Here is a 23,017-nt window from a genome sequence, read left to right as displayed (position 1 = left end):
CTCATACGCGAAATTAAAAGCCTGCTGCGGTGGCCGGGAATCGAACCCGGATCAACTGCTTGGAAGGCAACTATGCTGACCATTACACCACGACCGCACAAGCGAGCGCCCCGCCACCGCGCTGAGTCGGCTTCCCGCCTGTCGGCAGCGGCCGAAGGTGATCGTACCCGGCAGGCGCATTTCGAGGCAGGCTAGGGGAGCACATCCAGACGCATTCGGACAGCGTATCCGCGCACATTTCGCATCCTTTGGCAAGAGTCGGCGCCGGCGACGCAAGAGTACGCAGAGGACCGCGTTCTGGCGGCATCTTTAAGCAGTGCAGTGCAGGATTCAGCGTCTGCAGCATCTTCTCCACAGAATGCTACGGCGCTTGACGGCAGTCCCACTTTCCCTTGAGACATCTGCTCGGGAAGCAGCGTGAAGGTACCGCTGGCCCGAGCATCGGTGGTTCAGTGGTAGAATGCTCGCCTGCCACGCGGGCGGCCCGGGTTCGATTCCCGGCCGATGCATCATTTTGTTTTTTCTCCGGTAGGGGTGCTGCGTGTCTTTCGCACTCGAACTGCGTGAGCCATGAGAATGAACCGCGGGATTCCGTATGGAAAGAACCAATCATGCAGCGCGGACGACTGCTCGTTTGGACTCCTGCGTGCTATTGTACATACTGGCGTCGGCCTAGCATCGCAAGTTGCCTGCCGCGCCGTGAATGCACGTGTAGCAACAGAAAAAATGAGCCAGGGAGTGCAGACTCTCTACCACTTGTATTCGATACTTACCAAGATTCCAGAAGGTCTAACGATCGCCTGCCTCGGTAGCGCAGTAGGCAGCGCGTAAGTCTCATAATCTTAAGGTTGTGAGTTCGATCCTCACCCGGGGCATCTAATTTTCTGTGACTGAAGGTGGTGCTGTTGCTAGGGCGCCAACTTATTTCTTGTTTGTTATCCACAACGTTTCAACGCTTCAGCGGGAAAATGTTTACTTCCTGGTATTGCTACATACAGCTTCCCTATTCCTCTTCTCCCAGCAGAGCATGAAGCCAAAAGCATTGCTCTGCGACGTTTGAGGTGCGCGCCTTGCCAGTCAGTATGTGCAAAGATGCTCGCAAAGAGAGCGACAATGCGACAAGCGACCGTACGAACGGTCGAATGAAACGGCCGCATCCGGTGTGGTCTAGTGGCTAGGATACCTGGCTTTCACCCAGGAGGCCCGGGTTCGATTCCCGGTACCGGAACGGAATTTTTTCCACACGAATCGTGACAAGTTTGAGCTGTCCGAGCGGCCGTTTCCCGTCCTGCTCGCAATATAGCTACTGTTTCGTGACCGTCAGCAGAATATAGACTAGGGAAGCAGACACACGACGACCATAGGAATGGTGTATGGCTTCATGCCACCTGATTCCAGCGTAGGGCTGAGCAACTGCATCTGCCGAGGCCCGTTAGCTCAGTTGGTTAGAGCGTCGTGCTAATAACGCGAAGGTCGTGGGTTCGATCCCCCCACGGGCCACTTCTCTTTTACTACTGCGAAAAGGCAGCGCCGATTTCAGCTGGCGAGTGTGATGACCAAATGATCATCACCCTGCGTGGAAGTTGACAGAGGATCCGAACCCGACTCGTCGGGAAGCACTACAGCATTCACTCGGCAATGGCCATAATATCTTGAATACACTGGTTAGAGAAAATGAAAGAAAATGTCCGATTGCCGATGCGTAACAACTTTGGCCCTTGTCAGTACTTGGGCGGGTGAGCGCATGGGAACACAGGGCACTATTGGCAGTTTTACTTCCTATTTTTGTTTCTCCTTTGTTTTCGGAGCTACAGCCCGATTCGGCCAGGGAGACGCCACCGTGAAATGAAGGGGGCGTGCTGTGTGTCCATCGCCTCGCCTCGCCTCTCCTTACCTCTCCCAGTCGTTTCTCGTGCTTGTCGTTTTGATATAGGCCGATTTGAGAGCGTCAGCTCTCGCGTCAGCTGAGCAAAGTCGAGACAAGTCGAGACACACTAAGGGCTGGTATGCAGCGAGTAAGAGGGCGAAAAAACAATAGTTTAAGAGCGCGTGGCAAAAGTACTCATACGCGAAATTAAAAGCCTGATGCGGTGGCCGGGAATCGAACCCGGATCAACTGCTTGGAAGGCAACTATGCTGACCATTACACCACGACCGCACAAGCGAGCGCCCCGCCACCGCGCTGAGTCGGCTTCCCGCCTGTCGGCAGCGGCCGAAGGTGATCGTACCCGGCAGGCGCATTTCGAGGCAGGCTAGGGGAGCACATCCAGACGCATTCGGACAGCGTATCCGCGCACATTTCGCATCCTTTGGCAAGAGTCGGCGCCGGCGACGCAAGAGTACGCAGAGGACCGCGTTCTGGCGGCATCTTTAAGCAGTGCAGTGCAGGATTCAGCGTCTGCAGCATCTTCTCCACAGAATGCTACGGCGCTTGACGGCAGTCCCACTTTCCCTTGAGACATCTGCTCGGGAAGCAGCGTGAAGGTACCGCTGGCCCGAGCATCGGTGGTTCAGTGGTAGAATGCTCGCCTGCCACGCGGGCGGCCCGGGTTCGATTCCCGGCCGATGCATCATTTTGTTTTTTCTCCGGTAGGGGTGCTGCGTGTCTTTCGCACTCGAACTGCGTGAGCCATGAGAATGAACCGCGGGATTCCGTATGGAAAGAACCAATCATGCAGCGCGGACGACTGCTCGTTTGGACTCCTGCGTGCTATTGTACATACTGGCGTCGGCCTAGCATCGCAAGTTGCCTGCCGCGCCGTGAATGCACGTGTAGCAACAGAAAAAATGAGCCAGGGAGTGCAGACTCTCTACCACTTGTATTCGATACTTACCAAGATTCCAGAAGGTCTAACGATCGCCTGCCTCGGTAGCGCAGTAGGCAGCGCGTAAGTCTCATAATCTTAAGGTCGTGAGTTCGATCCTCACCCGCGGCATCTAATTTTCTGTGACTGAAGGTGGTGCTGTTGCTAGGGCGCCAACTTATTTCTTGTTTGTTATCCACAACGTTTCAACGCTTCAGCGGGAAAATGTTTACTTCCTGTTATTGCTACATACAGCTTCCCTATTCCTCTTCTCCCAGCAGAGCATGAAGCCAAAAGCATTGCTCTGCGACGTTTGAGGTTCGCGCCTTGCCAGTCAGTATGTGCAAAGATGCTCGCAAAGAGAGCGACAATGCGACAAGCGACCGTACGAACGGTCGAATGAAACGGCCGCATCCGGTGTGGTCTAGTGGCTAGGATACCTGGCTTTCACCCAGGAGGCCCGGGTTCGATTCCCGGTACCGGAACGGAATTTTTTCCACACGAATCGTGACAAGTTTGAGCTGTCCGAGCGGCCGTTTCCCGTCCTGCTCGCAATATAGCTACTGTTTCGTGACCGTCAGCAGAATATAGACTAGGGAAGCAGACACACGACGACCATAGGAATGGTGTATGGCTTCATGCCACCTGATTCCAGCGTAGGGCTGAGCAACTGCATCTGCCGAGGCCCGTTAGCTCAGTTGGTTAGAGCGTCGTGCTAATAACGCGAAGGTCGTGGGTTCGATCCCCCCACGGGCCACTTCTCTTTTACTACTGCGAAAAGGCAGCGCCGATTTCAGCTGGCGAGTGTGATGACCAAATGATCATCACCCTGCGTGGAAGTTGACAGAGGATCCGAACCCGACTCGTCGGGAAGCACTACAGCATTCACTCGGCAATGGCCATAATATCTTGAATACACTGGTTAGAGAAAATGAAAGAAAATGTCCGATTGCCGATGCGTAACAACTTTGGCCCTTGTCAGTACTTGGGCGGGTGAGCGCATGGGAACACAGGGCACTATTGGCAGTTTTACTTCCTATTTTTGTTTCTCCTTTGTTTTCGGAGCTACAGCCCGATTCGGCCAGGGAGACGCCACCGTGAAATGAAGGGGGGCGTGCTGTGTGTCCATCGCCTCGCCTCGCCTCTCCTTACCTCTCTCAGTCGTTTCTCGTGCTTGTCGTTTTGATATAGGCCGATTTGAGAGCGTCAGCTCTCGCGTCAGCTGAGCAAAGTCGAGACAAGTCGAGACACACTAAGGGCTGGTATGCAGCGAGTAAGAGGGCGAAAAAACAATAGTTTAAGAGCGCGTGGCAAAAGTACTCATACGCGAAATTAAAAGCCTGCTGCGGTGGCCGGGAATCGAACCCGGATCAACTGCTTGGAAGGCAACTATGCTGACCATTACACCACGACCGCACAAGCGAGCGCCCCGCCACCGCGCTGAGTCGGCTTCCCGCCTGTCGGCAGCGGCCGAAGGTGATCGTACCCGGCAGGCGCATTTCGAGGCAGGCTAGGGGAGCACATCCAGACGCATTCGGACAGCGTATCCGCGCACATTTCGCATCCTTTGGCAAGAGTCGGCGCCGGCGACGCAAGAGTACGCAGAGGACCGCGTTCTGGCGGCATCTTTAAGCAGTGCAGTGCAGGATTCAGCGTCTGCAGCATCTTCTCCACAGAATGCTACGGCGCTTGACGGCAGTCCCACTTTCCCTTGAGACATCTGCTCGGGAAGCAGCGTGAAGGTACCGCTGGCCCGAGCATCGGTGGTTCAGTGGTAGAATGCTCGCCTGCCACGCGGGCGGCCCGGGTTCGATTCCCGGCCGATGCATCATTTTGTTTTTTCTCCGGTAGGGGTGCTGCGTGTCTTTCGCACTCGAACTGCGTGAGCCATGAGAATGAACCGCGGGATTCCGTATGGAAAGAACCAATCATGCAGCGCGGACGACTGCTCGTTTGGACTCCTGCGTGCTATTGTACATACTGGCGTCGGCCTAGCATCGCAAGTTGCCTGCCGCGCCGTGAATGCACGTGTAGCAACAGAAAAAATGAGCCAGGGAGTGCAGACTCTCTACCACTTGTATTCGATACTTACCAAGATTCCAGAAGGTCTAACGATCGCCTGCCTCGGTAGCGCAGTAGGCAGCGCGTAAGTCTCATAATCTTAAGGTCGTGAGTTCGATCCTCACCCGGGGCATCTAATTTTCTGTGACTGAAGGTGGTGCTGTTGCTAGGGCGCCAACTTATTTCTTGTTTGTTATCCACAACGTTTCAACGCTTCAGCGGGAAAATGTTTACTTCCTGTTATTGCTACATACAGCTTCCCTATTCCTCTTCTCCCAGCAGAGCATGAAGCCAAAAGCATTGCTCTGCGACGTTTGAGGTGCGCGCCTTGCCAGTCAGTATGTGCAAAGATGCTCGCAAAGAGAGCGACAATGCGACAAGCGACCGTACGAACGGTCGAATGAAACGGCCGCATCCGGTGTGGTCTAGTGGCTAGGATACCTGGCTTTCACCCAGGAGGCCCGGGTTCGATTCCCGGTACCGGAACGGAATTTTTTCCACACGAATCGTGACAAGTTTGAGCTGTCCGAGCGGCCGTTTCCCGTCCTGCTCGCAATATAGCTACTGTTTCGTGACCGTCAGCAGAATATAGACTAGGGAAGCAGACACACGACGACCATAGGAATGGTGTATGGCTTCATGCCACCTGATTCCAGCGTAGGGCTGAGCAACTGCATCTGCCGAGGCCCGTTAGCTCAGTTGGTTAGAGCGTCGTGCTAATAACGCGAAGGTCGTGGGTTCGATCCCCCCACGGGCCACTTCTCTTTTACTACTGCGAAAAGGCAGCGCCGATTTCAGCTGGCGAGTGTGATGACCAAATGATCATCACCCTGCGTGGAAGTTGACAGAGGATCCGAACCCGACTCGTCGGGAAGCACTACAGCATTCACTCGGCAATGGCCATAATATCTTGAATACACTGGTTAGAGAAAATGAAAGAAAATGTCCGATTGCCGATGCGTAACAACTTTGGCCCTTGTCAGTACTTGGGCGGGTGAGCGCATGGGAACACAGGGCACTATTGGCAGTTTTACTTCCTATTTTTGTTTCTCCTTTGTTTTCGGAGCTACAGCCCGATTCGGCCAGGGAGACGCCACCGTGAAATGAAGGGGGCGTGCTGTGTGTCCATCGCCTCGCCTCGCCTCTCCTTACCTCTCCCAGTCGTTTCTCGTGCTTGTCGTTTTGATATAGGCCGATTTGAGAGCGTCAGCTCTCGCGTCAGCTGAGCAAAGTCGAGACAAGTCGAGACACACTAAGGGCTGGTATGCAGCGAGTAAGAGGGCGAAAAAACAATAGTTTAAGAGCGCGTGGCAAAAGTACTCATACGCGAAATTAAAAGCCTGCTGCGGTGGCCGGGAATCGAACCCGGATCAACTGCTTGGAAGGCAACTATGCTGACCATTACACCACGACCGCACAAGCGAGCGCCCCGCCACCGCGCTGAGTCGGCTTCCCGCCTGTCGGCAGCGGCCGAAGGTGATCGTACCCGGCAGGCGCATTTCGAGGCAGGCTAGGGGAGCACATCCAGACGCATTCGGACAGCGTATCCGCGCACATTTCGCATCCTTTGGCAAGAGTCGGCGCCGGCGACGCAAGAGTACGCAGAGGACCGCGTTCTGGCGGCATCTTTAAGCAGTGCAGTGCAGGATTCAGCGTCTGCAGCATCTTCTCCACAGAATGCTACGGCGCTTGACGGCAGTCCCACTTTCCCTTGAGACATCTGCTCGGGAAGCAGCGTGAAGGTACCGCTGGCCCGAGCATCGGTGGTTCAGTGGTAGAATGCTCGCCTGCCACGCGGGCGGCCCGGGTTCGATTCCCGGCCGATGCATCATTTTGTTTTTTCTCCGGTAGGGGTGCTGCGTGTCTTTCGCACTCGAACTGCGTGAGCCATGAGAATGAACCGCGGGATTCCGTATGGAAAGAACCAATCATGCAGCGCGGACGACTGCTCGTTTGGACTCCTGCGTGCTATTGTACATACTGGCGTCGGCCTAGCATCGCAAGTTGCCTGCCGCGCCGTGAATGCACGTGTAGCAACAGAAAAAATGAGCCAGGGAGTGCAGACTCTCTACCACTTGTATTCGATACTTACCAAGATTCCAGAAGGTCTAACGATCGCCTGCCTCGGTAGCGCAGTAGGCAGCGCGTAAGTCTCATAATCTTAAGGTCGTGAGTTCGATCCTCACCCGGGGCATCTAATTTTCTGTGACTGAAGGTGGTGCTGTTGCTAGGGCGCCAACTTATTTCTTGTTTGTTATCCACAACGTTTCAACGCTTCAGCGGGAAAATGTTTACTTCCTGTTATTGCTACATACAGCTTCCCTATTCCTCTTCTCCCAGCAGAGCATGAAGCCAAAAGCATTGCTCTGCGACGTTTGAGGTGCGCGCCTTGCCAGTCAGTATGTGCAAAGATGCTCGCAAAGAGAGCGACAATGCGACAAGCGACCGTACGAACGGTCGAATGAAACGGCCGCATCCGGTGTGGTCTAGTGGCTAGGATACCTGGCTTTCACCCAGGAGGCCCGGGTTCGATTCCCGGTACCGGAACGGAATTTTTTCCACACGAATCGTGACAAGTTTGAGCTGTCCGAGCGGCCGTTTCCCGTCCTGCTCGCAATATAGCTACTGTTTCGTGACCGTCAGCAGAATATAGACTAGGGAAGCAGACACACGACGACCATAGGAATGGTGTATGGCTTCATGCCACCTGATTCCAGCGTAGGGCTGAGCAACTGCATCTGCCGAGGCCCGTTAGCTCAGTTGGTTAGAGCGTCGTGCTAATAACGCGAAGGTCGTGGGTTCGATCCCCCCACGGGCCACTTCTCTTTTACTACTGCGAAAAGGCAGCGCCGATTTCAGCTGGCGAGTGTGATGACCAAATGATCATCACCCTGCGTGGAAGTTGACAGAGGATCCGAACCCGACTCGTCGGGAAGCACTACAGCATTCACTCGGCAATGGCCATAATATCTTGAATACACTGGTTAGAGAAAATGAAAGAAAATGTCCGATTGCCGATGCGTAACAACTTTGGCCCTTGTCAGTACTTGGGCGGGTGAGCGCATGGGAACACAGGGCACTATTGGCAGTTTTACTTCCTATTTTTGTTTCTCCTTTGTTTTCGGAGCTACAGCCCGATTCGGCCAGGGAGACGCCACCGTGAAATGAAGGGGGCGTGCTGTGTGTCCATCGCCTCGCCTCGCCTCTCCTTACCTCTCCCAGTCGTTTCTCGTGCTTGTCGTTTTGATATAGGCCGATTTGAGAGCGTCAGCTCTCGCGTCAGCTGAGCAAAGTCGAGACAAGTCGAGACACACTAAGGGCTGGTATGCAGCGAGTAAGAGGGCGAAAAAACAATAGTTTAAGAGCGCGTGGCAAAAGTACTCATACGCGAAATTAAAAGCCTGCTGCGGTGGCCGGGAATCGAACCCGGATCAACTGCTTGGAAGGCAACTATGCTGACCATTACACCACGACCGCACAAGCGAGCGCCCCGCCACCGCGCTGAGTCGGCTTCCCGCCTGTCGGCAGCGGCCGAAGGTGATCGTACCCGGCAGGCGCATTTCGAGGCAGGCTAGGGGAGCACATCCAGACGCATTCGGACAGCGTATCCGCGCACATTTCGCATCCTTTGGCAAGAGTCGGCGCCGGCGACGCAAGAGTACGCAGAGGACCGCGTTCTGGCGGCATCTTTAAGCAGTGCAGTGCAGGATTCAGCGTCTGCAGCATCTTCTCCACAGAATGCTACGGCGCTTGACGGCAGTCCCACTTTCCCTTGAGACATCTGCTCGGGAAGCAGCGTGAAGGTACCGCTGGCCCGAGCATCGGTGGTTCAGTGGTAGAATGCTCGCCTGCCACGCGGGCGGCCCGGGTTCGATTCCCGGCCGATGCATCATTTTGTTTTTTCTCCGGTAGGGGTGCTGCGTGTCTTTCGCACTCGAACTGCGTGAGCCATGAGAGTGAACCGCGGGATTCCGTATGGAAAGAACCAATCATGCAGCGCGGACGACTGCTCGTTTGGACTCCTGCGTGCTATTGTACATACTGGCGTCGGCCTAGCATCGCAAGTTGCCTGCCGCGCCGTGAATGCACGTGTAGCAACAGAAAAAATGAGCCAGGGAGTGCAGACTCTCTACCACTTGTATTCGATACTTACCAAGATTCCAGAAGGTCTAACGATCGCCTGCCTCGGTAGCGCAGTAGGCAGCGCGTAAGTCTCATAATCTTAAGGTCGTGAGTTCGATCCTCACCCGGGGCATCTAATTTTCTGTGACTGAAGGTGGTGCTGTTGCTAGGGCGCCAACTTATTTCTTGTTTGTTATCCACAACGTTTCAACGCTTCAGCGGGAAAATGTTTACTTCCTGTTATTGCTACATACAGCTTCCCTATTCCTCTTCTCCCAGCAGAGCATGAAGCCAAAAGCATTGCTCTGCGACGTTTGAGGTTCGCGCCTTGCCAGTCAGTATGTGCAAAGATGCTCGCAAAGAGAGCGACAATGCGACAAGCGACCGTACGAACGGTCGAATGAAACGGCCGCATCCGGTGTGGTCTAGTGGCTAGGATACCTGGCTTTCACCCAGGAGGCCCGGGTTCGATTCCCGGTACCGGAACGGAATTTTTTCCACACGAATCGTGACAAGTTTGAGCTGTCCGAGCGGCCGTTTCCCGTCCTGCTCGCAATATAGCTACTGTTTCGTGACCGTCAGCAGAATATAGACTAGGGAAGCAGACACACGACGACCATAGGAATGGTGTATGGCTTCATGCCACCTGATTCCAGCGTAGGGCTGAGCAACTGCATCTGCCGAGGCCCGTTAGCTCAGTTGGTTAGAGCGTCGTGCTAATAACGCGAAGGTCGTGGGTTCGATCCCCCCACGGGCCACTTCTCTTTTACTACTGCGAAAAGGCAGCGCCGATTTCAGCTGGCGAGTGTGATGACCAAATGATCATCACCCTGCGTGGAAGTTGACAGAGGATCCGAACCCGACTCGTCGGGAAGCACTACAGCATTCACTCGGCAATGGCCATAATATCTTGAATACACTGGTTAGAGAAAATGAAAGAAAATGTCCGATTGCCGATGCGTAACAACTTTGGCCCTTGTCAGTACTTGGGCGGGTGAGCGCATGGGAACACAGGGCACTATTGGCAGTTTTACTTCCTATTTTTGTTTCTCCTTTGTTTTCGGAGCTACAGCCCGATTCGGCCAGGGAGACGCCACCGTGAAATGAAGGGGGCGTGCTGTGTGTCCATCGCCTCGCCTCGCCTCTCCTTACCTCTCCCAGTCGTTTCTCGTGCTTGTCGTTTTGATATAGGCCGATTTGAGAGCGTCAGCTCTCGCGTCAGCTGAGCAAAGTCGAGACAAGTCGAGACACACTAAGGGCTGGTATGCAGCGAGTAAGAGGGCGAAAAAACAATAGTTTAAGAGCGCGTGGCAAAAGTACTCATACGCGAAATTAAAAGCCTGCTGCGGTGGCCGGGAATCGAACCCGGATCAACTGCTTGGAAGGCAACTATGCTGACCATTACACCACGACCGCACAAGCGAGCGCCCCGCCACCGCGCTGAGTCGGCTTCCCGCCTGTCGGCAGCGGCCGAAGGTGATCGTACCCGGCAGGCGCATTTCGAGGCAGGCTAGGGGAGCACATCCAGACGCATTCGGACAGCGTATCCGCGCACATTTCGCATCCTTTGGCAAGAGTCGGCGCCGGCGACGCAAGAGTACGCCGAGGACCGCGTTCTGGCGGCATCTTTAAGCAGTGCAGTGCAGGATTCAGCGTCTGCAGCATCTTCTCCACAGAATGCTACGGCGCTTGACGGCAGTCCCACTTTCCCTTGAGACATCTGCTCGGGAAGCAGCGTGAAGGTACCGCTGGCCCGAGCATCGGTGGTTCAGTGGTAGAATGCTCGCCTGCCACGCGGGCGGCCCGGGTTCGATTCCCGGCCGATGCATCATTTTGTTTTTTCTCCGGTAGGGGTGCTGCGTGTCTTTCGCACTCGAACTGCGTGAGCCATGAGAGTGAACCGCGGGATTCCGTATGGAAAGAACCAATCATGCAGCGCGGACGACTGCTCGTTTGGACTCCTGCGTGCTATTGTACATACTGGCGTCGGCCTAGCATCGCAAGTTGCCTGCCGCGCCGTGAATGCACGTGTAGCAACAGAAAAAATGAGCCAGGGAGTGCAGACTCTCTACCACTTGTATTCGATACTTACCAAGATTCCAGAAGGTCTAACGATCGCCTGCCTCGGTAGCGCAGTAGGCAGCGCGTAAGTCTCATAATCTTAAGGTCGTGAGTTCGATCCTCACCCGGGGCATCTAATTTTCTGTGACTGAAGGTGGTGCTGTTGCTAGGGCGCCAACTTATTTCTTGTTTGTTATCCACAACGTTTCAACGCTTCAGCGGGAAAATGTTTACTTCCTGTTATTGCTACATACAGCTTCCCTATTCCTCTTCTCCCAGCAGAGCATGAAGCCAAAAGCATTGCTCTGCGACGTTTGAGGTTCGCGCCTTGCCAGTCAGTATGTGCAAAGATGCTCGCAAAGAGAGCGACAATGCGACAAGCGACCGTACGAACGGTCGAATGAAACGGCCGCATCCGGTGTGGTCTAGTGGCTAGGATACCTGGCTTTCACCCAGGAGGCCCGGGTTCGATTCCCGGTACCGGAACCGAATTTTTTCCACACGAATCGTGACAAGTTTGAGCTGTCCGAGCGGCCGTTTCCCGTCCTGCTCGCAATATAGCTACTGTTTCGTGACCGTCAGCAGAATATAGACTAGGGAAGCAGACACACGACGACCATAGGAATGGTGTATGGCTTCATGCCACCTGATTCCAGCGTAGGGCTGAGCAACTGCATCTGCCGAGGCCCGTTAGCTCAGTTGGTTAGAGCGTCGTGCTAATAACGCGAAGGTCGTGGGTTCGATCCCCCCACGGGCCACTTCTCTTTTACTACTGCGAAAAGGCAGCGCCGATTTCAGCTGGCGAGTGTGATGACCAAATGATCATCACCCTGCGTGGAAGTTGACAGAGGATCGGAACCCGACTCGTCGGGAAGCACTACAGCATTCACTCGGCAATGGCCATAATATCTTGAATACACTGGTTAGAGAAAATGAAAGAAAATGTCCGATTGCCGATGCGTAACAACTTTGGCCCTTGTCAGTACTTGGGCGGGTGAGCGCATGGGAACACAGGGCACTATTGGCAGTTTTACTTCCTATTTTTGTTTCTCCTTTGTTTTCGGAGCTACAGCCCGATTCGGCCAGGGAGACGCCACCGTGAAATGAAGGGGGCGTGCTGTGTGTCCATCGCCTCGCCTCGCCTCTCCTTACCTCTCCCAGTCGTTTCTCGTGCTTGTCGTTTTGATATAGGCCGATTTGAGAGCGTCAGCTCTCGCGTCAGCTGAGCAAAGTCGAGACAAGTCGAGACACACTAAGGGCTGGTATGCAGCGAGTAAGAGGGCGAAAAAACAATAGTTTAAGAGCGCGTGGCAAAAGTACTCATACGCGAAATTAAAAGCCTGCTGCGGTGGCCGGGAATCGAACCCGGATCAACTGCTTGGAAGGCAACTATGCTGACCATTACACCACGACCGCACAAGCGAGCGCCCCGCCACCGCGCTGAGTCGGCTTCCCGCCTGTCGGCAGCGGCCGAAGGTGATCGTACCCGGCAGGCGCATTTCGAGGCAGGCTAGGGGAGCACATCCAGACGCATTCGGACAGCGTATCCGCGCACATTTCGCATCCTTTGGCAAGAGTCGGCGCCGGCGACGCAAGAGTACGCAGAGGACCGCGTTCTGGCGGCATCTTTAAGCAGTGCAGTGCAGGATTCAGCGTCTGCAGCATCTTCTCCACAGAATGCTACGGCGCTTGACGGCAGTCCCACTTTCCCTTGAGACATCTGCTCGGGAAGCAGCGTGAAGGTACCGCTGGCCCGAGCATCGGTGGTTCAGTGGTAGAATGCTCGCCTGCCACGCGGGCGGCCCGGGTTCGATTCCCGGCCGATGCATCATTTTGTTTTTTCTCCGGTAGGGGTGCTGCGTGTCTTTCGCACTCGAACTGCGTGAGCCATGAGAGTGAACCGCGGGATTCCGTATGGAAAGAACCAATCATGCAGCGCGGACGACTGCTCGTTTGGACTCCTGCGTGCTATTGTACATACTGGCGTCGGCCTAGCATCGCAAGTTGCCTGCCGCGCCGTGAATGCACGTGTAGCAACAGAAAAAATGAGCCAGGGAGTGCAGACTCTCTACCACTTGTATTCGATACTTACCAAGATTCCAGAAGGTCTAACGATCGCCTGCCTCGGTAGCGCAGTAGGCAGCGCGTAAGTCTCATAATCTTAAGGTCGTGAGTTCGATCCTCACCCGGGGCATCTAATTTTCTGTGACTGAAGGTGGTGCTGTTGCTAGGGCGCCAACTTATTTCTTGTTTGTTATCCACAACGTTTCAACGCTTCAGCGGGAAAATGTTTACTTCCTGTTATTGCTACATACAGCTTCCCTATTCCTCTTCTCCCAGCAGAGCATGAAGCCAAAAGCATTGCTCTGCGACGTTTGAGGTTCGCGCCTTGCCAGTCAGTATGTGCAAAGATGCTCGCAAAGAGAGCGACAATGCGACAAGCGACCGTACGAACGGTCGAATGAAACGGCCGCATCCGGTGTGGTCTAGTGGCTAGGATACCTGGCTTTCACCCAGGAGGCCCGGGTTCGATTCCCGGTACCGGAACGGAATTTTTTCCACACGAATCGTGACAAGTTTGAGCTGTCCGAGCGGCCGTTTCCCGTCCTGCTCGCAATATAGCTACTGTTTCGTGACCGTCAGCAGAATATAGACTAGGGAAGCAGACACACGACGACCATAGGAATGGTGTATGGCTTCATGCCACCTGATTCCAGCGTAGGGCTGAGCAACTGCATCTGCCGAGGCCCGTTAGCTCAGTTGGTTAGAGCGTCGTGCTAATAACGCGAAGGTCGTGGGTTCGATCCCCCCACGGGCCACTTCTCTTTTACTACTGCGAAAAGGCAGCGCCGATTTCAGCTGGCGAGTGTGATGACCAAATGATCATCACCCTGCGTGGAAGTTGACAGAGGATCCGAACCCGACTCGTCGGGAAGCACTACAGCATTCACTCGGCAATGGCCATAATATCTTGAATACACTGGTTAGAGAAAATGAAAGAAAATGTCCGATTGCCGATGCGTAACAACTTTGGCCCTTGTCAGTACTTGGGCGGGTGAGCGCATGGGAACACAGGGCACTATTGGCAGTTTTACTTCCTATTTTTGTTTCTCCTTTGTTTTCGGAGCTACAGCCCGATTCGGCCAGGGAGACGCCACCGTGAAATGAAGGGGGCGTGCTGTGTGTCCATCGCCTCGCCTCGCCTCTCCTTACCTCTCTCAGTCGTTTCTCGTGCTTGTCGTTTTGATATAGGCCGATTTGAGAGCGTCAGCTCTCGCGTCAGCTGAGCAAAGTCGAGACAAGTCGAGACACACTAAGGGCTGGTATGCAGCGAGTAAGAGGGCGAAAAAACAATAGTTTAAGAGCGCGTGGCAAAAGTACTCATACGCGAAATTAAAAGCCTGCTGCGGTGGCCGGGAATCGAACCCGGATCAACTGCTTGGAAGGCAACTATGCTGACCATTACACCACGACCGCACAAGCGAGCGCCCCGCCACCGCGCTGAGTCGGCTTCCCGCCTGTCGGCAGCGGCCGAAGGTGATCGTACCCGGCAGGCGCATTTCGAGGCAGGCTAGGGGAGCACATCCAGACGCATTCGGACAGCGTATCCGCGCACATTTCGCATCCTTTGGCAAGAGTCGGCGCCGGCGACGCAAGAGTACGCAGAGGACCGCGTTCTGGCGGCATCTTTAAGCAGTGCAGTGCAGGATTCAGCGTCTGCAGCATCTTCTCCACAGAATGCTACGGCGCTTGACGGCAGTCCCACTTTCCCTTGAGACATCTGCTCGGGAAGCAGCGTGAAGGTACCGCTGGCCCGAGCATCGGTGGTTCAGTGGTAGAATGCTCGCCTGCCACGCGGGCGGCCCGGGTTCGATTCCCGGCCGATGCATCATTTTGTTTTTTCTCCGGTAGGGGTGCTGCGTGTCTTTCGCACTCGAACTGCGTGAGCCATGAGAATGAACCGCGGGATTCCGTATGGAAAGAACCAATCATGCAGCGCGGACGACTGCTCGTTTGGACTCCTGCGTGCTATTGTACATACTGGCGTCGGCCTAGCATCGCAAGTTGCCTGCCGCGCCGTGAATGCACGTGTAGCAACAGAAAAAATGAGCCAGGGAGTGCAGACTCTCTACCACTTGTATTCGATACTTACCAAGATTCCAGAAGGTCTAACGATCGCCTGCCTCGGTAGCGCAGTAGGCAGCGCGTAAGTCTCATAATCTTAAGGTCGTGAGTTCGATCCTCACCCGGGGCATCTAATTTTCTGTGACTGAAGGTGGTGCTGTTGCTAGGGCGCCAACTTATTTCTTGTTTGTTATCCACAACGTTTCAACGCTTCAGCGGGAAAATGTTTACTTCCTGTTATTGCTACATACAGCTTCCCTATTCCTCTTCTCCCAGCAGAGCATGAAGCCAAAAGCATTGCTCTGCGACGTTTGAGGTGCGCGCCTTGCCAGTCAGTATGTGCAAAGATGCTCGCAAAGAGAGCGACAATGCGACAAGCGACCGTACGAACGGTCGAATGAAACGGCCGCATCCGGTGTGGTCTAGTGGCTAGGATACCTGGCTTTCACCCAGGAGGCCCGGGTTCGATTCCCGGTACCGGAACGGAATTTTTTCCACACGAATCGTGACAAGTTTGAGCTGTCCGAGCGGCCGTTTCCCGTCCTGCTCGCAATATAGCTACTGTTTCGTGACCGTCAGCAGAATATAGACTAGGGAAGCAGACACACGACGACCATAGGAATGGTGTATGGCTTCATGCCACCTGATTCCAGCGTAGGGCTGAGCAACTGCATCTGCCGAGGCCCGTTAGCTCAGTTGGTTAGAGCGTCGTGCTAATAACGCGAAGGTCGTGGGTTCGATCCCCCCACGGGCCACTTCTCTTTTACTACTGCGAAAAGGCAGCGCCGATTTCAGCTGGCGAGTGTGATGACCAAATGATCATCACCCTGCGTGGAAGTTGACAGAGGATCCGAACCCGACTCGTCGGGAAGCACTACAGCATTCACTCGGCAATGGCCATAATATCTTGAATACACTGGTTAGAGAAAATGAAAGAAAATGTCCGATTGCCGATGCGTAACAACTTTGGCCCTTGTCAGTACTTGGGCGGGTGAGCGCATGGGAACACAGGGCACTATTGGCAGTTTTACTTCCTATTTTTGTTTCTCCTTTGTTTTCGGAGCTACAGCCCGATTCGGCCAGGGAGACGCCACCGTGAAATGAAGGGGGCGTGCTGTGTGTCCATCGCCTCGCCTCGCCTCTCCTTACCTCTCTCAGTCGTTTCTCGTGCTTGTCGTTTTGATATAGGCCGATTTGAGAGCGTCAGCTCTCGCGTCAGCTGAGCAAAGTCGAGACAAGTCGAGACACACTAAGGGCTGGTATGCAGCGAGTAAGAGGGCGAAAAAACAATAGTTTAAGAGCGCGTGGCAAAAGTACTCATACGCGAAATTAAAAGCCTGCTGCGGTGGCCGGGAATCGAACCCGGATCAACTGCTTGGAAGGCAACTATGCTGACCATTACACCACGACCGCACAAGCGAGCGCCCCGCCACCGCGCTGAGTCGGCTTCCCGCCTGTCGGCAGCGGCCGAAGGTGATCGTACCCGGCAGGCGCATTTCGAGGCAGGCTAGGGGAGCACATCCAGACGCATTCGGACAGCGTATCCGCGCACATTTCGCATCCTTTGGCAAGAGTCGGCGCCGGCGACGCAAGAGTACGCAGAGGACCGCGTTCTGGCGGCATCTTTAAGCAGTGCAGTGCAGGATTCAGCGTCTGCAGCATCTTCTCCACAGAATGCTACGGCGCTTGACGGCAGTCCCACTTTCCCTTGAGACATCTGCTCGGGAAGCAGCGTGAAGGTACCGCTGGCCCGAGCATCGGTGGTTCAGTGGTAGAATGCTCGCCTGCCACGCGGGCGGCCCGGGTTCGATTCCCGGCCGATGCATCATTTTGTTTTTTCTCCGGTAGGGGTGCTGCGTGTCTTTCGCACTCGAACTGCGTGAGCCATGAGAATGAACCGCGGGATTCCGTATGGAAAGAACCAATCATGCAGCGCGGACGACTGCTCGTTTGGACTCCTGCGTGCTATTGTACATACTGGCGTCGGCCTAGCATCGCAAGTTGCCTGCCGCGCCGTGAATGCACGTGTAGCAACAGAAAAAATGAGCCAGGGAGTGCAGACTCTCTACCACTTGTATTCGATACTTACCAAGATTCCAGAAGGTCTAACGATCGCCTGCCTCGGTAGCGCAGTAGGCAGCGCGTAAGTCTCATAATCTTAAGGTCGTGAGTTCGATCCTCACCCGGGGCATCTAATTTTCTGTGACTGAAGGTGGTGCTGTTGCTAGGGCGCCAACTTATTTCTTGTTTGTTATCCACAACGTTTCAACGCTTCAGCGGGAAAATGTTTACTTCCTGTTATTGCTACATACAGCTTCCCTATTCCTCTTCTCCCAGCAGAGCATGAAGCCAAAAGCATTGCTCTGCGACGTTTGAGGTGCGCGCCTTGCCAGTCAGTATGTGCAAAGATGCTCGCAAAGAGAGCGACAATGCGACAAGCGACCGTACGAACGGTCGAATGAAACGGCCGCATCCGGTGTGGTCTAGTGGCTAGGATACCTGGCTTTCACCCAGGAGGCCCGGGTTCGATTCCCGGTACCGGAACGGAATTTTTTCCACACGAATCGTGACAAGTTTGAGCTGTCCGAGCGGCCGTTTCCCGTCCTGCTCGCAATATAGCTACTGTTTCGTGACCGTCAGCAGAATATAGACTAGGGAAGCAGACACACGACGACCATAGGAATGGTGTATGGCTTCATGCCACCTGATTCCAGCGTAGGGCTGAGCAACTGCATCTGCCGAGGCCCGTTAGCTCAGTTGGTTAGAGCGTCGTGCTAATAACGCGAAGGTCGTGGGTTCGATCCCCCCACGGGCCACTTCTCTTTTACTACTGCGAAAAGGCAGCGCCGATTTCAGCTGGCGAGTGTGATGACCAAATGATCATCACCCTGCGTGGAAGTTGACAGAGGATCCGAACCCGACTCGTCGGGAAGCACTACAGCATTCACTCGGCAATGGCCATAATATCTTGAATACACTGGTTAGAGAAAATGAAAGAAAATGTCCGATTGCCGATGCGTAACAACTTTGGCCCTTGTCAGTACTTGGGCGGGTGAGCGCATGGGAACACAGGGCACTATTGGCAGTTTTACTTCCTATTTTTGTTTCTCCTTTGTTTTCGGAGCTACAGCCCGATTCGGCCAGGGAGACGCCACCGTGAAATGAAGGGGGCGTGCTGTGTGTCCATCGCCTCGCCTCGCCTCTCCTTACCTCTCTCAGTCGTTTCTCGTGCTTGTCGTTTTGATATAGGCCGATTTGAGAGCGTCAGCTCTCGCGTCAGCTGAGCAAAGTCGAGACAAGTCGAGACACACTAAGGGCTGGTATGCAGCGAGTAAGAGGGCGAAAAAACAATAGTTTAAGAGCGCGTGGCAAAAGTACTCATACGCGAAATTAAAAGCCTGCTGCGGTGGCCGGGAATCGAACCCGGATCAACTGCTTGGAAGGCAACTATGCTGACCATTACACCACGACCGCACAAGCGAGCGCCCCGCCACCGCGCTGAGTCGGCTTCCCGCCTGTCGGCAGCGGCCGAAGGTGATCGTACCCGGCAGGCGCATTTCGAGGCAGGCTAGGGGAGCACATCCAGACGCATTCGGACAGCGTATCCGCGCACATTTCGCATCCTTTGGCAAGAGTCGGCGCCGGCGACGCAAGAGTACGCAGAGGACCGCGTTCTGGCGGCATCTTTAAGCAGTGCAGTGCAGGATTCAGCGTCTGCAGCATCTTCTCCACAGAATGCTACGGCGCTTGACGGCAGTCCCACTTTCCCTTGAGACATCTGCTCGGGAAGCAGCGTGAAGGTACCGCTGGCCCGAGCATCGGTGGTTCAGTGGTAGAATGCTCGCCTGCCACGCGGGCGGCCCGGGTTCGATTCCCGGCCGATGTATCATTTTGTTTTTTCTCCGGTAGGGGTGCTGCGTGTCTTTCGCACTCGAACTGCGTGAGCCATGAGAATGAACCGCGGGATTCCGTATGGAAAGAACCAATCATGCAGCGCGGACGACTGCTCGTTTGGACTCCTGCGTGCTATTGTACATACTGGCGTCGGCCTAGCATCGCAAGTTGCCTGCCGCGCCGTGAATGCACGTGTAGCAACAGAAAAAATGAGCCAGGGAGTGCAGACTCTCTACCACTTGTATTCGATACTTACCAAGATTCCAGAAGGTCTAACGATCGCCTGCCTCGGTAGCGCAGTAGGCAGCGCGTAAGTCTCATAATCTTAAGGTCGTGAGTTCGATCCTCACCCGGGGCATCTAATTTTCTGTGACTGAAGGTGGTGCTGTTGCTAGGGCGCCAACTTATTTCTTGTTTGTTATCCACAACGTTTCAACGCTTCAGCGGGAAAATGTTTACTTCCTGTTATTGCTACATACAGCTTCCCTATTCCTCTTCTCCCAGCAGAGCATGAAGCCAAAAGCATTGCTCTGCGACGTTTAAGGTGCGCGCCTTGCCAGTCAGTATGTGCAAAGATGCTCGCAAAGAGAGCGACAATGCGACAAGCGACCGTACGAACGGTCGAATGAAACGGCCGCATCCGGTGTGGTCTAGTGGCTAGGATACCTGGCTTTCACCCAGGAGGCCCGGGTTCGATTCCCGGTACCGGAACGGAATTTTTTCCACACGAATCGTGACAAGTTTGAGCTGTCCGAGCGGCCGTTTCCCGTCCTGCTCGCAATATAGCTACTGTTTCGTGACCGTCAGCAGAATATAGACTAGGGAAGCAGACACACGACGACCATAGGAATGGTGTATGGCTTCATGCCACCTGATTCCAGCGTAGGGCTGAGCAACTGCATCTGCCGAGGCCCGTTAGCTCAGTTGGTTAGAGCGTCGTGCTAATAACGCGAAGGTCGTGGGTTCGATCCCCCCACGGGCCACTTCTCTTTTACTACTGCGAAAAGGCAGCGCCGATTTCAGCTGGCGAGTGTGATGACCAAATGATCATCACCCTGCGTGGAAGTTGACAGAGGATCCGAACCCGACTCGTCGGGAAGCACTACAGCATTCACTCGGCAATGGCCATAATATCTTGAATACACTGGTTAGAGAAAATGAAAGAAAATGTCCGATTGCCGATGCGTAACAACTTTGGCCCTTGTCAGTACTTGGGCGGGTGAGCGCATGGGAACACAGGGCACTATTGGCAGTTTTACTTCCTATTTTTGTTTCTCCTTTGTTTTCGGAGCTACAGCCCGATTCGGCCAGGGAGACGCCACCGTGAAATGAAGGGGGCGTGCTGTGTGTCCATCGCCTCGCCTCGCCTCGCCTCTCCTTACCTCTCTCAGTCGTTTCTCGTGCTTGTCGTTTTGATATAGGCCGATTTGAGAGCGTCAGCTCTCGCGTCAGCTGAGCAAAGTCGAGACAAGTCGAGACACACTAAGGGCTGGTATGCAGCGAGTAAGAGGGCGAAAAAACAATAGTTTAAGAGCGCGTGGCAAAAGTACTCATACGCGAAATTAAAAGCCTGCTGCGGTGGCCGGGAATCGAACCCGGATCAACTGCTTGGAAGGCAACTATGCTGACCATTACACCACGACCGCACAAGCGAGCGCCCCGCCACCGCGCTGAGTCGGCTTCCCGCCTGTCGGCAGCGGCCGAAGGTGATCGTACCCGGCAGGCGCATTTCGAGGCAGGCTAGGGGAGCACATCCAGACGCATTCGGACAGCGTATCCGCGCACATTTCGCATCCTTTGGCAAGAGTCGGCGCCGGCGACGCAAGAGTACGCAGAGGACCGCGTTCTGGCGGCATCTTTAAGCAGTGCAGTGCAGGATTCAGCGTCTGCAGCATCTTCTCCACAGAATGCTACGGCGCTTGACGGCAGTCCCACTTTCCCTTGAGACATCTGCTCGGGAAGCAGCGTGAAGGTACCGCTGGCCCGAGCATCGGTGGTTCAGTGGTAGAATGCTCGCCTGCCACGCGGGCGGCCCGGGTTCGATTCCCGGCCGATGCATCATTTTGTTTTTTCTCCGGTAGGGGTGCTGCGTGTCTTTCGCACTCGAACTGCGTGAGCCATGAGAATGAACCGCGGGATTCCGTATGGAAAGAACCAATCATGCAGCGCGGACGACTGCTCGTTTGGACTCCTGCGTGCTATTGTACATACTGGCGTCGGCCTAGCATCGCAAGTTGCCTGCCGCGCCGTGAATGCACGTGTAGCAACAGAAAAAATGAGCCAGGGAGTGCAGACTCTCTACCACTTGTATTCGATACTTACCAAGATTCCAGAAGGTCTAACGATCGCCTGCCTCGGTAGCGCAGTAGGCAGCGCGTAAGTCTCATAATCTTAAGGTCGTGAGTTCGATCCTCACCCGGGGCATCTAATTTTCTGTGACTGAAGGTGGTGCTGTTGCTAGGGCGCCAACTTATTTCTTGTTTGTTATCCACAACGTTTCAACGCTTCAGCGGGAAAATGTTTACTTCCTGTTATTGCTACATACAGCTTCCCTATTCCTCTTCTCCCAGCAGAGCATGAAGCCAAAAGCATTGCTCTGCGACGTTTGAGGTGCGCGCCTTGCCAGTCAGTATGTGCAAAGATGCTCGCAAAGAGAGCGACAATGCGACAAGCGACCGTACGAACGGTCGAATGAAACGGCCGCATCCGGTGTGGTCTAGTGGCTAGGATACCTGGCTTTCACCCAGGAGGCCCGGGTTCGATTCCCGGTACCGGAACGGAATTTTTTCCACACGAATCGTGACAAGTTTGAGCTGTCCGAGCGGCCGTTTCCCGTCCTGCTCGCAATATAGCTACTGTTTCGTGACCGTCAGCAGAATATAGACTAGGGAAGCAGACACACGACGACCATAGGAATGGTGTATGGCTTCATGCCACCTGATTCCAGCGTAGGGCTGAGCAACTGCATCTGCCGAGGCCCGTTAGCTCAGTTGGTTAGAGCGTCGTGCTAATAACGCGAAGGTCGTGGGTTCGATCCCCCCACGGGCCACTTCTCTTTTACTACTGCGAAAAGGCAGCGCCGATTTCAGCTGGCGAGTGTGATGACCAAATGATCATCACCCTGCGTGGAAGTTGACAGAGGATCCGAACCCGACTCGTCGGGAAGCACTACAGCATTCACTCGGCAATGGCCATAATATCTTGAATACACTGGTTAGAGAAAATGAAAGAAAATGTCCGATTGCCGATGCGTAACAACTTTGGCCCTTGTCAGTACTTGGGCGGGTGAGCGCATGGGAACACAGGGCACTATTGGCAGTTTTACTTCCTATTTTTGTTTCTCCTTTGTTTTCGGAGCTACAGCCCGATTCGGCCAGGGAGACGCCACCGTGAAATGAAGGGGGGCGTGCTGTGTGTCCATCGCCTCGCCTCGCCTCTCCTTACCTCTCTCAGTCGTTTCTCGTGCTTGTCGTTTTGATATAGGCCGATTTGAGAGCGTCAGCTCTCGCGTCAGCTGAGCAAAGTCGAGACAAGTCGAGACACACTAAGGGCTGGTATGCAGCGAGTAAGAGGGCGAAAAAACAATAGTTTAAGAGCGCGTGGCAAAAGTACTCATACGCGAAATTAAAAGCCTGCTGCGGTGGCCGGGAATCGAACCCGGATCAACTGCTTGGAAGGCAACTATGCTGACCATTACACCACGACCGCACAAGCGAGCGCCCCGCCACCGCGCTGAGTCGGCTTCCCGCCTGTCGGCAGCGGCCGAAGGTGATCGTACCCGGCAGGCGCATTTCGAGGCAGGCTAGGGGAGCACATCCAGACGCATTCGGACAGCGTATCCGCGCACATTTCGCATCCTTTGGCAAGAGTCGGCGCCGGCGACGCAAGAGTACGCAGAGGACCGCGTTCTGGCGGCATCTTTAAGCAGTGCAGTGCAGGATTCAGCGTCT

The 23,017-nt window shown here is 54.6% G+C and overlaps 56 non-coding genes across 56 annotated transcripts; 44 read left to right on the top strand and 12 right to left on the bottom strand.

Moving 5' to 3' along the window:
* Positions 1-25: 25 nt before the first annotated feature.
* Positions 26-97, bottom strand: Trnag-ucc (transfer RNA glycine (anticodon UCC)). Its single transcript has one exon. It is a non-coding gene; the product is annotated as a tRNA-Gly (tRNA).
* A 341-nt stretch (positions 98-438) lies between these two features.
* Positions 439-509, top strand: Trnag-gcc (transfer RNA glycine (anticodon GCC)). Its single transcript has one exon. It is a non-coding gene; the product is annotated as a tRNA-Gly (tRNA).
* Positions 510-802: 293 nt separating this feature from the next.
* On the top strand, positions 803-875 carry Trnam-cau (transfer RNA methionine (anticodon CAU)). Its single transcript has one exon. It is a non-coding gene; the product is annotated as a tRNA-Met (tRNA).
* A 281-nt stretch (positions 876-1,156) lies between these two features.
* Trnae-uuc (transfer RNA glutamic acid (anticodon UUC)) lies at positions 1,157-1,228 on the top strand. The gene has a single exon. It is a non-coding gene; the product is annotated as a tRNA-Glu (tRNA).
* A 198-nt stretch (positions 1,229-1,426) lies between these two features.
* Trnai-aau (transfer RNA isoleucine (anticodon AAU)) lies at positions 1,427-1,500 on the top strand. The gene has a single exon. It is a non-coding gene; the product is annotated as a tRNA-Ile (tRNA).
* Positions 1,501-2,086: 586 nt separating this feature from the next.
* Positions 2,087-2,158, bottom strand: Trnag-ucc (transfer RNA glycine (anticodon UCC)). The gene has a single exon. It is a non-coding gene; the product is annotated as a tRNA-Gly (tRNA).
* Positions 2,159-2,499: 341 nt separating this feature from the next.
* On the top strand, positions 2,500-2,570 carry Trnag-gcc (transfer RNA glycine (anticodon GCC)). The gene has a single exon. It is a non-coding gene; the product is annotated as a tRNA-Gly (tRNA).
* Positions 2,571-2,863: 293 nt separating this feature from the next.
* Positions 2,864-2,936, top strand: Trnam-cau (transfer RNA methionine (anticodon CAU)). The gene has a single exon. It is a non-coding gene; the product is annotated as a tRNA-Met (tRNA).
* Positions 2,937-3,217: 281 nt separating this feature from the next.
* Positions 3,218-3,289, top strand: Trnae-uuc (transfer RNA glutamic acid (anticodon UUC)). Its single transcript has one exon. It is a non-coding gene; the product is annotated as a tRNA-Glu (tRNA).
* A 198-nt stretch (positions 3,290-3,487) lies between these two features.
* Positions 3,488-3,561, top strand: Trnai-aau (transfer RNA isoleucine (anticodon AAU)). Its single transcript has one exon. It is a non-coding gene; the product is annotated as a tRNA-Ile (tRNA).
* A 587-nt stretch (positions 3,562-4,148) lies between these two features.
* Positions 4,149-4,220, bottom strand: Trnag-ucc (transfer RNA glycine (anticodon UCC)). Its single transcript has one exon. It is a non-coding gene; the product is annotated as a tRNA-Gly (tRNA).
* Positions 4,221-4,561: 341 nt separating this feature from the next.
* Trnag-gcc (transfer RNA glycine (anticodon GCC)) lies at positions 4,562-4,632 on the top strand. The gene has a single exon. It is a non-coding gene; the product is annotated as a tRNA-Gly (tRNA).
* A 293-nt stretch (positions 4,633-4,925) lies between these two features.
* On the top strand, positions 4,926-4,998 carry Trnam-cau (transfer RNA methionine (anticodon CAU)). The gene has a single exon. It is a non-coding gene; the product is annotated as a tRNA-Met (tRNA).
* A 281-nt stretch (positions 4,999-5,279) lies between these two features.
* Positions 5,280-5,351, top strand: Trnae-uuc (transfer RNA glutamic acid (anticodon UUC)). Its single transcript has one exon. It is a non-coding gene; the product is annotated as a tRNA-Glu (tRNA).
* Positions 5,352-5,549: 198 nt separating this feature from the next.
* On the top strand, positions 5,550-5,623 carry Trnai-aau (transfer RNA isoleucine (anticodon AAU)). Its single transcript has one exon. It is a non-coding gene; the product is annotated as a tRNA-Ile (tRNA).
* A 586-nt stretch (positions 5,624-6,209) lies between these two features.
* Trnag-ucc (transfer RNA glycine (anticodon UCC)) lies at positions 6,210-6,281 on the bottom strand. The gene has a single exon. It is a non-coding gene; the product is annotated as a tRNA-Gly (tRNA).
* Positions 6,282-6,622: 341 nt separating this feature from the next.
* Positions 6,623-6,693, top strand: Trnag-gcc (transfer RNA glycine (anticodon GCC)). The gene has a single exon. It is a non-coding gene; the product is annotated as a tRNA-Gly (tRNA).
* A 293-nt stretch (positions 6,694-6,986) lies between these two features.
* On the top strand, positions 6,987-7,059 carry Trnam-cau (transfer RNA methionine (anticodon CAU)). The gene has a single exon. It is a non-coding gene; the product is annotated as a tRNA-Met (tRNA).
* A 281-nt stretch (positions 7,060-7,340) lies between these two features.
* Positions 7,341-7,412, top strand: Trnae-uuc (transfer RNA glutamic acid (anticodon UUC)). Its single transcript has one exon. It is a non-coding gene; the product is annotated as a tRNA-Glu (tRNA).
* Positions 7,413-7,610: 198 nt separating this feature from the next.
* Trnai-aau (transfer RNA isoleucine (anticodon AAU)) lies at positions 7,611-7,684 on the top strand. Its single transcript has one exon. It is a non-coding gene; the product is annotated as a tRNA-Ile (tRNA).
* Positions 7,685-8,270: 586 nt separating this feature from the next.
* Trnag-ucc (transfer RNA glycine (anticodon UCC)) lies at positions 8,271-8,342 on the bottom strand. Its single transcript has one exon. It is a non-coding gene; the product is annotated as a tRNA-Gly (tRNA).
* Positions 8,343-8,683: 341 nt separating this feature from the next.
* Positions 8,684-8,754, top strand: Trnag-gcc (transfer RNA glycine (anticodon GCC)). The gene has a single exon. It is a non-coding gene; the product is annotated as a tRNA-Gly (tRNA).
* Positions 8,755-9,047: 293 nt separating this feature from the next.
* On the top strand, positions 9,048-9,120 carry Trnam-cau (transfer RNA methionine (anticodon CAU)). Its single transcript has one exon. It is a non-coding gene; the product is annotated as a tRNA-Met (tRNA).
* A 281-nt stretch (positions 9,121-9,401) lies between these two features.
* Positions 9,402-9,473, top strand: Trnae-uuc (transfer RNA glutamic acid (anticodon UUC)). Its single transcript has one exon. It is a non-coding gene; the product is annotated as a tRNA-Glu (tRNA).
* Positions 9,474-9,671: 198 nt separating this feature from the next.
* Trnai-aau (transfer RNA isoleucine (anticodon AAU)) lies at positions 9,672-9,745 on the top strand. The gene has a single exon. It is a non-coding gene; the product is annotated as a tRNA-Ile (tRNA).
* A 586-nt stretch (positions 9,746-10,331) lies between these two features.
* Positions 10,332-10,403, bottom strand: Trnag-ucc (transfer RNA glycine (anticodon UCC)). The gene has a single exon. It is a non-coding gene; the product is annotated as a tRNA-Gly (tRNA).
* A 341-nt stretch (positions 10,404-10,744) lies between these two features.
* Trnag-gcc (transfer RNA glycine (anticodon GCC)) lies at positions 10,745-10,815 on the top strand. The gene has a single exon. It is a non-coding gene; the product is annotated as a tRNA-Gly (tRNA).
* Positions 10,816-11,108: 293 nt separating this feature from the next.
* Trnam-cau (transfer RNA methionine (anticodon CAU)) lies at positions 11,109-11,181 on the top strand. The gene has a single exon. It is a non-coding gene; the product is annotated as a tRNA-Met (tRNA).
* Positions 11,182-11,462: 281 nt separating this feature from the next.
* Trnae-uuc (transfer RNA glutamic acid (anticodon UUC)) lies at positions 11,463-11,534 on the top strand. Its single transcript has one exon. It is a non-coding gene; the product is annotated as a tRNA-Glu (tRNA).
* A 198-nt stretch (positions 11,535-11,732) lies between these two features.
* On the top strand, positions 11,733-11,806 carry Trnai-aau (transfer RNA isoleucine (anticodon AAU)). The gene has a single exon. It is a non-coding gene; the product is annotated as a tRNA-Ile (tRNA).
* Positions 11,807-12,392: 586 nt separating this feature from the next.
* Positions 12,393-12,464, bottom strand: Trnag-ucc (transfer RNA glycine (anticodon UCC)). Its single transcript has one exon. It is a non-coding gene; the product is annotated as a tRNA-Gly (tRNA).
* Positions 12,465-12,805: 341 nt separating this feature from the next.
* On the top strand, positions 12,806-12,876 carry Trnag-gcc (transfer RNA glycine (anticodon GCC)). Its single transcript has one exon. It is a non-coding gene; the product is annotated as a tRNA-Gly (tRNA).
* Positions 12,877-13,169: 293 nt separating this feature from the next.
* On the top strand, positions 13,170-13,242 carry Trnam-cau (transfer RNA methionine (anticodon CAU)). Its single transcript has one exon. It is a non-coding gene; the product is annotated as a tRNA-Met (tRNA).
* A 281-nt stretch (positions 13,243-13,523) lies between these two features.
* Positions 13,524-13,595, top strand: Trnae-uuc (transfer RNA glutamic acid (anticodon UUC)). Its single transcript has one exon. It is a non-coding gene; the product is annotated as a tRNA-Glu (tRNA).
* Positions 13,596-13,793: 198 nt separating this feature from the next.
* Positions 13,794-13,867, top strand: Trnai-aau (transfer RNA isoleucine (anticodon AAU)). The gene has a single exon. It is a non-coding gene; the product is annotated as a tRNA-Ile (tRNA).
* A 586-nt stretch (positions 13,868-14,453) lies between these two features.
* Positions 14,454-14,525, bottom strand: Trnag-ucc (transfer RNA glycine (anticodon UCC)). The gene has a single exon. It is a non-coding gene; the product is annotated as a tRNA-Gly (tRNA).
* A 341-nt stretch (positions 14,526-14,866) lies between these two features.
* Trnag-gcc (transfer RNA glycine (anticodon GCC)) lies at positions 14,867-14,937 on the top strand. The gene has a single exon. It is a non-coding gene; the product is annotated as a tRNA-Gly (tRNA).
* A 293-nt stretch (positions 14,938-15,230) lies between these two features.
* Trnam-cau (transfer RNA methionine (anticodon CAU)) lies at positions 15,231-15,303 on the top strand. Its single transcript has one exon. It is a non-coding gene; the product is annotated as a tRNA-Met (tRNA).
* A 281-nt stretch (positions 15,304-15,584) lies between these two features.
* Positions 15,585-15,656, top strand: Trnae-uuc (transfer RNA glutamic acid (anticodon UUC)). The gene has a single exon. It is a non-coding gene; the product is annotated as a tRNA-Glu (tRNA).
* Positions 15,657-15,854: 198 nt separating this feature from the next.
* Trnai-aau (transfer RNA isoleucine (anticodon AAU)) lies at positions 15,855-15,928 on the top strand. Its single transcript has one exon. It is a non-coding gene; the product is annotated as a tRNA-Ile (tRNA).
* A 586-nt stretch (positions 15,929-16,514) lies between these two features.
* Trnag-ucc (transfer RNA glycine (anticodon UCC)) lies at positions 16,515-16,586 on the bottom strand. Its single transcript has one exon. It is a non-coding gene; the product is annotated as a tRNA-Gly (tRNA).
* A 341-nt stretch (positions 16,587-16,927) lies between these two features.
* Trnag-gcc (transfer RNA glycine (anticodon GCC)) lies at positions 16,928-16,998 on the top strand. The gene has a single exon. It is a non-coding gene; the product is annotated as a tRNA-Gly (tRNA).
* Positions 16,999-17,291: 293 nt separating this feature from the next.
* On the top strand, positions 17,292-17,364 carry Trnam-cau (transfer RNA methionine (anticodon CAU)). The gene has a single exon. It is a non-coding gene; the product is annotated as a tRNA-Met (tRNA).
* A 281-nt stretch (positions 17,365-17,645) lies between these two features.
* On the top strand, positions 17,646-17,717 carry Trnae-uuc (transfer RNA glutamic acid (anticodon UUC)). The gene has a single exon. It is a non-coding gene; the product is annotated as a tRNA-Glu (tRNA).
* A 198-nt stretch (positions 17,718-17,915) lies between these two features.
* Positions 17,916-17,989, top strand: Trnai-aau (transfer RNA isoleucine (anticodon AAU)). The gene has a single exon. It is a non-coding gene; the product is annotated as a tRNA-Ile (tRNA).
* A 586-nt stretch (positions 17,990-18,575) lies between these two features.
* Trnag-ucc (transfer RNA glycine (anticodon UCC)) lies at positions 18,576-18,647 on the bottom strand. The gene has a single exon. It is a non-coding gene; the product is annotated as a tRNA-Gly (tRNA).
* Positions 18,648-18,988: 341 nt separating this feature from the next.
* Positions 18,989-19,059, top strand: Trnag-gcc (transfer RNA glycine (anticodon GCC)). Its single transcript has one exon. It is a non-coding gene; the product is annotated as a tRNA-Gly (tRNA).
* A 293-nt stretch (positions 19,060-19,352) lies between these two features.
* On the top strand, positions 19,353-19,425 carry Trnam-cau (transfer RNA methionine (anticodon CAU)). Its single transcript has one exon. It is a non-coding gene; the product is annotated as a tRNA-Met (tRNA).
* Positions 19,426-19,706: 281 nt separating this feature from the next.
* Positions 19,707-19,778, top strand: Trnae-uuc (transfer RNA glutamic acid (anticodon UUC)). The gene has a single exon. It is a non-coding gene; the product is annotated as a tRNA-Glu (tRNA).
* A 198-nt stretch (positions 19,779-19,976) lies between these two features.
* Trnai-aau (transfer RNA isoleucine (anticodon AAU)) lies at positions 19,977-20,050 on the top strand. The gene has a single exon. It is a non-coding gene; the product is annotated as a tRNA-Ile (tRNA).
* Positions 20,051-20,641: 591 nt separating this feature from the next.
* Positions 20,642-20,713, bottom strand: Trnag-ucc (transfer RNA glycine (anticodon UCC)). Its single transcript has one exon. It is a non-coding gene; the product is annotated as a tRNA-Gly (tRNA).
* A 341-nt stretch (positions 20,714-21,054) lies between these two features.
* Positions 21,055-21,125, top strand: Trnag-gcc (transfer RNA glycine (anticodon GCC)). The gene has a single exon. It is a non-coding gene; the product is annotated as a tRNA-Gly (tRNA).
* A 293-nt stretch (positions 21,126-21,418) lies between these two features.
* Trnam-cau (transfer RNA methionine (anticodon CAU)) lies at positions 21,419-21,491 on the top strand. The gene has a single exon. It is a non-coding gene; the product is annotated as a tRNA-Met (tRNA).
* Positions 21,492-21,772: 281 nt separating this feature from the next.
* Trnae-uuc (transfer RNA glutamic acid (anticodon UUC)) lies at positions 21,773-21,844 on the top strand. The gene has a single exon. It is a non-coding gene; the product is annotated as a tRNA-Glu (tRNA).
* Positions 21,845-22,042: 198 nt separating this feature from the next.
* Trnai-aau (transfer RNA isoleucine (anticodon AAU)) lies at positions 22,043-22,116 on the top strand. The gene has a single exon. It is a non-coding gene; the product is annotated as a tRNA-Ile (tRNA).
* A 587-nt stretch (positions 22,117-22,703) lies between these two features.
* Positions 22,704-22,775, bottom strand: Trnag-ucc (transfer RNA glycine (anticodon UCC)). Its single transcript has one exon. It is a non-coding gene; the product is annotated as a tRNA-Gly (tRNA).
* Between the last annotated feature and the right edge of the window lie 242 nt (positions 22,776-23,017).

Source organism: Schistocerca serialis, chromosome 2 (assembly GCF_023864345.2).
Source record: "Schistocerca serialis cubense isolate TAMUIC-IGC-003099 chromosome 2, iqSchSeri2.2, whole genome shotgun sequence".
Taxonomy (NCBI): domain Eukaryota; kingdom Metazoa; phylum Arthropoda; class Insecta; order Orthoptera; family Acrididae; genus Schistocerca; species Schistocerca serialis.
This window is presented reverse-complemented; position numbering and strand designations above follow the sequence as displayed.